This window comes from Macrobrachium rosenbergii, chromosome 31, assembly GCF_040412425.1.
Source record: "Macrobrachium rosenbergii isolate ZJJX-2024 chromosome 31, ASM4041242v1, whole genome shotgun sequence".
NCBI lineage: Eukaryota > Metazoa > Arthropoda > Malacostraca > Decapoda > Palaemonidae > Macrobrachium > Macrobrachium rosenbergii.
The window spans coordinates 26321140-26330383 of NC_089771.1; the positions used below are offsets into that span (position 1 = coordinate 26321140).

At 33.3% G+C, this 9244-nt stretch overlaps 1 protein-coding gene across 1 annotated transcript in view; it reads right to left on the reverse strand.

The window, feature by feature from the left end:
- LOC136855446 (pleckstrin homology-like domain family B member 1) overlaps positions 1 to 9244 on the reverse strand; it is a 317769-nt gene that overhangs the window by 193353 nt on the left and 115172 nt on the right.

Genomic DNA, 9244 nt, shown 5'->3' on the forward strand with positions numbered 1-9244 from the left:
GTGAGGAAAAATCTTTTATATAAGGATAAATGGGACAAAGAATACTGTAAGAATTTCATGGGAATATCATTTTTTAGTGTAGAATGGAAGTATACATACATACACACAAATACTTCTCAGGAGGCAACTGCAAAGAAAAAACGAAGCAGTAGCAGCCATATTTATACATGTACTAATCATGAATAAGCGTTACTTGAAGTTTACTGGTGCAAGATTTAATAATTAAGATTATAAAAGGAAGAACAGGAAAGAAGTAAACAGAATAATAATACAATGATGTTTCCATTAACTGTACAATAACAAAACTCAAACGCAATTAGATTTCATTACCAACGAAAGATCCCTTATACAAACCCAAATCATTTCATGACTAACAAACACTAGGCCTACTCCCTCTAATACTACTATTACTAGTAATTTTACTACTATCACTAGTCATCTTACTACTATTACTAGTTATTTTACTACTATTACTAATCACTCTCGCTTCACTTTCATACTACTATTACCAGTAATTTTACTACTATTACTGGTTATTCTCGCTTCACTTTAATACTACTTACTAGTCATTTTACTACTATTACTGGTTATTCTCGCTTCACTTTAATACTACTATTACTAGTCATTTTGCTTCTATTGATAGTTATTCTCGCTTCCCTTTAATAGTCATTTTACTGTTATTACAATACTACTATTACTAGTCATTTTACTGTTATTACCAGTCATTCTCGCTTCCTTTTAATACTACTATTACTAGTATTTTACAAATATTACTAATTATTTTACTATTATTAGTTATTCTTGCTTCACTTTAATACTACTATTACTAGTTATTCTCGTTTCCCTTTAAAACTACTGTTACTAGTTATTTTACTGCTGTTACTAGTCGTTGTACTATTACTAGTGGGCCTATTCTCGCTTCCCTTTAACAGTAGTTATTTTACTACTATTACTAGTTATTCTCGCTTCATTTTAACACTACTATTACTAGTCATTTTACTACTATTAATAATTATTCTCGCTTCCCCTTAATCATACTACTAATAATAGTCATTTTACTGCTATTACTAGTTATTTCATTACTATTACTAGTTATTCTCGCTTCCGAAACTGGAGCCCTCAGTCGCGCGACCGTAGCTAACAGGCGTGATCAGCATTCGGCCCAAAGGATTAAAAATTATCTCTGAATCGAGGAATGCCTGACGATACGTCAATCAATCTGACCTTCAATTTTTACATGTTCATTCGCTTCCCTTCAAGGTTGGGATCTCTCTCTCTCTCTCTCTCTCTCTCTCTCTGGACGAATCTCTTTTCTTTCATATGAAGGTTCAAAGAATGGACGAATCTCTCTTCTCTCTCTCTGGTTCAAAGAATCTTTTCTTTCTGGACGAATACTCTCTTTTCTTTCATATGAAGATTCTCTCTCTCTCTCTCTCTCTGGACGAATACGTCTTTCTTTCATATGAAGATTCAAAAAATCTCTCTCTCTCTCTCTCTCTCTCTCTCTCTCTCTCTCTCTCTCTCTCTCTGATGCATACGCCTTTCTTTTCATATGAAGTTCAAAGAATCTCTCTCTCTCTCTCTCTCTCTCTCTCTCTCTGGATCATACTCTTTCTTTCATATGAAGATACTCTCTTCTCTTTCTCTGAAGGTCTCTCTCTCTCTCTCTCTCTCTCTGGATGCATCTCTTTTCTTTCATCTCTTCTCTCTCTCTCTCTCTGGATGCATACGTCTTTTCTTTCACATGAAGATTCTCTCTCTCTCTCTCTCTCTCTCTCTCCTGGGCGAATACGTCTACGTCTTCTCTTTTGAAGGGAAACCATCTTACACTGAGTAAATGATAATGCATCAATGAGAAGAGAATAAGTCGATGATTGGTGATGAAGGAAATCTTTTAATATTGCAGATTTAAGCTATTTTTGTACTGGCACTAATTAACTGACTAGACTTTCATGATCATATATATACACTATATATAATATATATATATACTGTATGTATATAATATATATATATATATATATATATATACAGTACATATATATATATATATATATATATATATATATATATATATATATATATATATATACATATATATATATATACATACATATACATACATACACACACACAATCAAGAAAGTCGTCATATAATTATATAATGTATATATCATATACATACATGCATACATACACGTTTGCTTAGAATTTTCATGAATGTATTTACACAAAGTCCTACTTTAATTACTGCTCTCAATACGGAAAAAGAACCTTCCTTAAACAAAACTACACCAGTGAAAAACTCATCTACAAAAATCTCCTCCACACACAGAATTACGACGTCGAAGTCCATCAGCTTCGCATGACCAGAAAAAACAACAGAATGGTCAATGGCAGGATGTAAAAACTCGGGTTGTAATGTTACGTAACATAACATAACAGCTAGCTGTAATCCCTAACCCATTATTTTTAATTGGGCGAAAAAGAACCCAGTAGTCAGTAGGTGACTGGTTGAAAAAGAGGCCCACAAGCTTTGTTGTTATTCAAATACAGGACGTGGAAGTATTTACTTACATTTTTATTTGTTTATTTATTAATTTCTCAATTCATCTGATTTTCTAACACCTGATTTCCTCCTCTTTCTGTATTTCCCATTCTGTTACTTCTTTGGAATGAACACCTTATTCTTAGGAAGCTTGAATTTCAAGTCAACAGCCTCTATGGGCTTGTTCCATATGAACAGGGTTCACCTCTGAATAATAATAATAATAATAATAATAATAATAATAATAATAATAATAATATATTATTATTATTATTATTAATACATGCCTTCTTGTAAAAGAACAATTTCTGTATACATAATCTATCAATTAAATAATAATAATAATAATAATAATAATAATAATAATAATAATAATAATAATAATAATAATAATACAAACGTCATTATAAAAGACTAATTTCCGTATAAATAATCTATTAACTATATAATAATAAAACACGCGTCATTGTAAAAGAACATTTTCTGTTTAAATATATAATCTATCAACTAAATAATAATAATAATAATAATAATAATAATAATAATAATAATAATAATAATAATAATAATAATAATAATACAGGTGTTATTGTAAAACAATAATTTCCGCTTCCATAATCTATCAATTACTTAAGGAAATATCTATGCAAGAGCATGTAATGAATTATACAACTATGCTCATCCCCGTAAACATACGAAGTACATGCACGTAGGTATGTAACGAACTATATGCTCATGTTCCATTCCACTGCACGTAATTACACCCGTCAAACAACCCGCTCCAAAGCTACCTACCTGGCCAGAGGTTGTCCTGCGAAAATCCTACTAAAAGGACTCATGCCGCCTTCGGGGCGTTTAGGAACCACCCAATTTTGACCTTGAAAATGGTTCCCATTATCCCCACCCCCTCCATAATCCGCCCAGGGCAGTCCCCAGGCTCCCGTAAGGACAAGGAAATGAGCTTCGCGTGTTCAAGACGGAGCGGAAGCGACAGGGAAGTAAACAACCGCGACGCGATACGCGCGGGAAACTGCGATATGTTCGCGCGCTTTTGGGCCGCGTTCTGATAATGCATTCTTCTTTAGCAGTGGCTACATACTGTGCTTAACATCCTTGGCTATGTAATGTAAGCATCCAAAATGTATGCTTTGAGCTGTGTGTGTGTTACGTTGATGAAATGAATGATAAGCCTTTTACTTCTTTTAACGCAAATGGAATACAATTAAATGAGGGAAAAGTTCTCTCTCTCTCTCTCTCTCTCTCTCTCTCTCTCTCTCTCTCTCTCTCTCTCTCTCTCTCTCTCTCTCTCTCTCTCTCATGATGATGATCACCATCATTAACTTTTTTATAAAGCGATCTTGTAGCGGTCTGAGATGACTCATAAATATTTTTATAAACCCTAAATTTAAATGTCATGATGTTGCACTGTTAAGAGCTATCCAATGTGAGCAGTATATAAATGTATGCTTTCAGCCTTGTGTGTTTGTGTGTGTTTTATGCTAACGAAATGAATGACAACCTTAAGAAAAAATACGAGACCCAAAAGTCTTGATGAAATTAAGCTGAATGAGAAATCAAATTATTTCAAGCACGATTTGAACTCATTTTAATTCTTATGTAAAAACAAAATAAAAATCCGTGGGACGTTATTATTTTTTTCAGCTAAGAAATAAACTCAGTAGAAACACTAAATTAATTTGGTTTCTTTCACGTATTTTCATAAAGATTCTACGTGTTTTTCAATATTATTTTACTCCCAATACGTTTAAAGAAGTAAAAAGTTCTCATTAATTCACCAGCATACCAAAGCACACATATGTGAAAGCAAGCACTTGTGATGCATATATTATGTACACAGGTTATAACATTAAAACGTCATGACATTTAAATTCATGTTTCTAAAACTACCCATGAGTCATAGCTCCATAATACCACTCTTAAAAAATTTTAATGGTAAGAGAGAGAGAGAGAGAGAGAGAGAGAGAGAGAGAGAGAGAGAGAGAGAGAGAGAGAGAAAATTAATTTGAGACAAAACTTGATGGTGTGTGTTAGAGAGAGAGAGAGAGAGAGAGAGAGAGAGAGAGAGAGAGAGAGAGAGAGAGAGAGAGAGACCCTCAAGACGTTTCCCTAACCATAATACAATGAAAAAAAAAACACAGTTACACACAGCCGTAACCTTCATTACAATATACGGTATCTACCGCGAAGAAAATCCTTCCTGAGAACAATAGAATCGTCAAGGCAATGACCTATACGGTAATTCGAAGACCAAACTCTGGGAACTCTACGTAAAGCAGTGCTATGAGAAACAGTTACTTCCTTAAGTTATAAGCGGCACTCTAACGGCTCATGCATGAATTGAATGAATTACAATTATATTATTATTATTATTATTATTATTATTATTAACAAACTGAACCCTATCCCTATGGGACAAGCCCACAGGGACCACTGACCTGAAATTCAAGCTTCCAAAGAAGGTAATGGGAAATACAGAAATACAAGATATTAGCGCTTCGGAAAGAAGGAGAAATGTCATAATATTGAGTCACTGAAGGGACTGACAGCCTAGTGGCCTGCTGGCATTGAGGCCTGAGTGTAAACCAGACGACATGCACGCATCTCAGGAAATGGAAGGCTATAGATCACTGGGACAACAGACGCACCGAACCAGACCTATTAAGATCACTGATTTTGATCAAATTTGATCGGCATAAAGGATTGGCAGATGTTAAGTAGGTAGTGGGCAAGGAAAGTACTGTATAAGAACCATTAGCCCAGCGGTCAGAGAAATCGTCACCGAGGTCTCAGGAATTTGTTGTCGGAGGTTCGAGTCCACCAGGTGACTGTCACATTATATATATATATATATATATATATATATATATATATATATATATATATATATATATATATATATATATATATATATATATATATATATATATATATATATATATATATATATATATATATATATATATATATATATATATATATATATATAACAGCAGCCACCTCTGTGACGGTGTATGCGAAGGGACTGGAAGTCTTTTGCAAGATACTGAAAGGCCGAATGTAGCAGTGACGTGACTACTGTCTACGGCCCACCTCTAATAGGAAGAGGCTTTTAGATAAGCAGAATTAGATAAGTAGAAAACCCTACATCTAGTCTAAGGAAAAAAAAGGGGGGGGAGGAATTCAACACACAATCCAAATCTTGCATCAGGACACAACTGAAAAAAAAAGTCAATCAAACATTCCCAGACAAAGGTTAAGCCAGTGAAATCTGACCCGGTATAACCATACACATTTGTATAAAAAAAAATAGCATCACAAGTGCTTAATCCGGCAAGGGGCCACGCTCTCTCACTCTCTCTCTCTCTCTCTCTCTCTCTCTCTCTCTCTCTCTCTCTCTCTCTCTCTCTCTCTCTCTCTCAGTAACCTTTGTAGTACATTGCATCTGAAAAGTAGGGCGTCAAAAGAAAATACAAAAAACGTAATTTACACACACATTATATATATATATATATATATATATATATATATATATATATATATATATATATATATATATATATATATATATATATATATATATATATATATATATACATATATAAAGTGTGAGTAAATCGCACATTTTCTGACACCATATAAAAGCAAAAAAACACTAAGAGATCACGATTCATAAAACCCTCACAGAAAATAAATACGGAAAGTCAACAACATTTACAAACACGAATACCAAAAACGCTGACTGAATCCCCCTTCCTCCACCTGAAAGCGGCACCTGACGCAACGCTTCGAGAATTCCTGCTCAAAGATAGAGTTTCTGGCGCGGGTCGGGAATATGCGTGCCTGGATTAAGAAACACTTCGGCTCTCATAACACTCAACAGAATCTCATGCAGGCTCAGGTTCGGTTATTAATAAAGCTAAGTGGGAGCCTCACACAAAGGCGGTGTTTGAGATCGAGGGTGGTCTGATTAGTATTCAGTTTTTTGGTAAGATGTTCTGAAAGTTTGTACGAGAAAAAAGGTCAAAAGATTTTGCAGGTTATTTTAAAAGTGTGAACGAGAAAAATAAAAACATTAAAATGTGTTTTGAAATTTTGTACGAGGAAAAAAAGGACAAAAGAGTTTGCAAGTTATTTTTAAATTTTAAACGAGAAAAAAAACATTAAAAGGGTACGGCAATAAAAAAATTAAAAATATAGGCAAATAATTGTAGTTTTCAAGGCGTTATTTTCATGATGAGGTTTAAATTCTTATAAACTTCGAAAATATATTTAAAAATTTCTATCAACACATCTGATTAATTCATTAGAGCCAACGGGAAAATTAAACGGCATCAAAAATAAAAATATACCGATTAGTTAGTTACATATGTTCTTTATTTGCAAAAGTATCTATAGAATCGGTATTAAAATACCTTAAAAATTATTTACTGGATTTGATTTATCTATAAAAATTATATATAACATAAGGTTTATACTACTCACTAAATCTCGAATTTTTTTTGCAATACTGAGTTTTTATTATAATACTTTTTTACGTTGTATGTAGATTGTCTGTGAATGCCTGAGTGTAAATACAAAAGATCGTGCACTCTGTTATTTAAATACTCCTCGTGGTTATAAACCAACTGTCACATTATATATCTCGTTGTCATTCCACTGATATATATATATATATATATATATATATATATATATATATATATATATATATATATAACATACACATATATATCTATATGTTTCTATCTATTTATCTATTTATATATACTTATAGGCTATATATATATATATATATATATATATATATATATATATATATATATATATATATATATATATATATATATATATATATATATATATATATATGGTTTCTTATTAACCATAATTTTTATCTACCCACTTTGCAGATATTAATAGTAGTAACTTCGTTAGTTATTTCGTGTCGCATTACATAACATCCTGGGTTTCAGCCAAATCTCTGCATTATATTACTGTTATTCAGCTTCAACCTCAAGCCAATTAAGCCATCTAATGACGTGAGACTTAAGACACAAACACACGCACACACACACACAAAGAGCAGCCGAAATATTTCCCGTTCCTCCCGATTTCGCGATAACTCTGATAACTAAGCTTCACTTGAAACAATTCCCGCGATAACCATCGGGAAAATAGCTTGCATATGCGCTTTCATTGGCCGTAACCTCTGAGAGAGAGAGAGAGAGAGAGAGAGAGAGAGAGAGAGAGAGAGAGAGAGAGAGGCTCTCACGTTACTTTTTCGCCTCCCAACCCTTTCAAGAAATGTTACAAATTCTTAATAAGTACATAAGAGAGAGAGAGAGAGAGAGAGAGAGAGAGAGAGAGAGAGAGAGAGAGAGAGAGAGAGAGAGAGAGAGAGAGAGAGTTTTCGAACTTTCATATTTACGTTGCCTCTGAAAGGAAAAGACGTAGAGAGAGAGAGAGAGAGAGAGAGAGAGAGAGAGAGAGAGAGAGAGAGAGAGAGAGAGAGAGAGAGAGAGAGAGAGAGAGATGGCCATCACGTTTCTTTTCTACTTTCTGCCAACCCTTTAAAAAATGTTACACATCACCCTTAGGGAGAGAGAGAGAGAGAGAGAGAGAGAGAGAGATGCTATCACGTTTCTTTTTCACCTTCCAACCCTTTTGAGAAATGTTAAAAATTCTTGATAAGAGAGAGAGAGAGAGAGAGAGAGAGAGAGAGAGAGAGAGAGAGAGAGAGAGAGAGAGAGAGAATGGCTCTCACGTTTCTCTACCTTTTGCCAACCCTTTAACAAGAATGTTACAAATTCATCATAAAAAAACACGGACCTTTTGCCCATCGGTAAATGTAATCCTTTATAGCCCCATCCACTGTAGTCATAAATCACATCAGACAGGATAGTAAGGGCAGGTAATCTCCCCTAGTAATCCCGGGTAATCTTCCACCCAGAACGAAGAAATATATTAAATTCTATAGTCTTTAAGTGGCTCTTGTTAAGTCGATGGAACAACGCTTTGATGGTAATTCGATAATTACTTTCGAAAAGTTGCTGTTAGAGGAGTCACATTTCATTAAATATAAGAGCATAATTAATAGTACATTTAAAAACACACGCAAATATACAATATATATATACATATATGTGTATATATACATTTTATATGTATACAATTTATATATATATATTATATATTACCTATTTTATATATATATATATATATATATATATATATATATATATATATATATATATATATATTACCCTTTCAAGTTCCTGTAGAGAAATTATAACTCCAAAAATGGTACAAACATTTCCCACCAAGTGTAGAATTCCGACTTCTGAAACTTATTTCTTCAATATCGTCCCCCCCCCCCCAAACCAACTCATCCGCTACAATAATCTTACTTGCAAACGCATACAACAGTATACAGAACCATATCCTGGCATTACTATCATTCATAACTTGGGTATATCTTTCTGAAACTAAATTCCACTGATTAACTTGGAAGGTTCCACAGAATATACTACATCAAAACAAGATATAAATTAAATAAAATCCCATTCATTCATCAGCAAGAAAATAAACAAAAAATAATAAACACAACGACGATTCCCAAACAATGAAGTAAATAAGTACAAAAATCACTGCGATTTCTGCACGGGTCCCACCGAA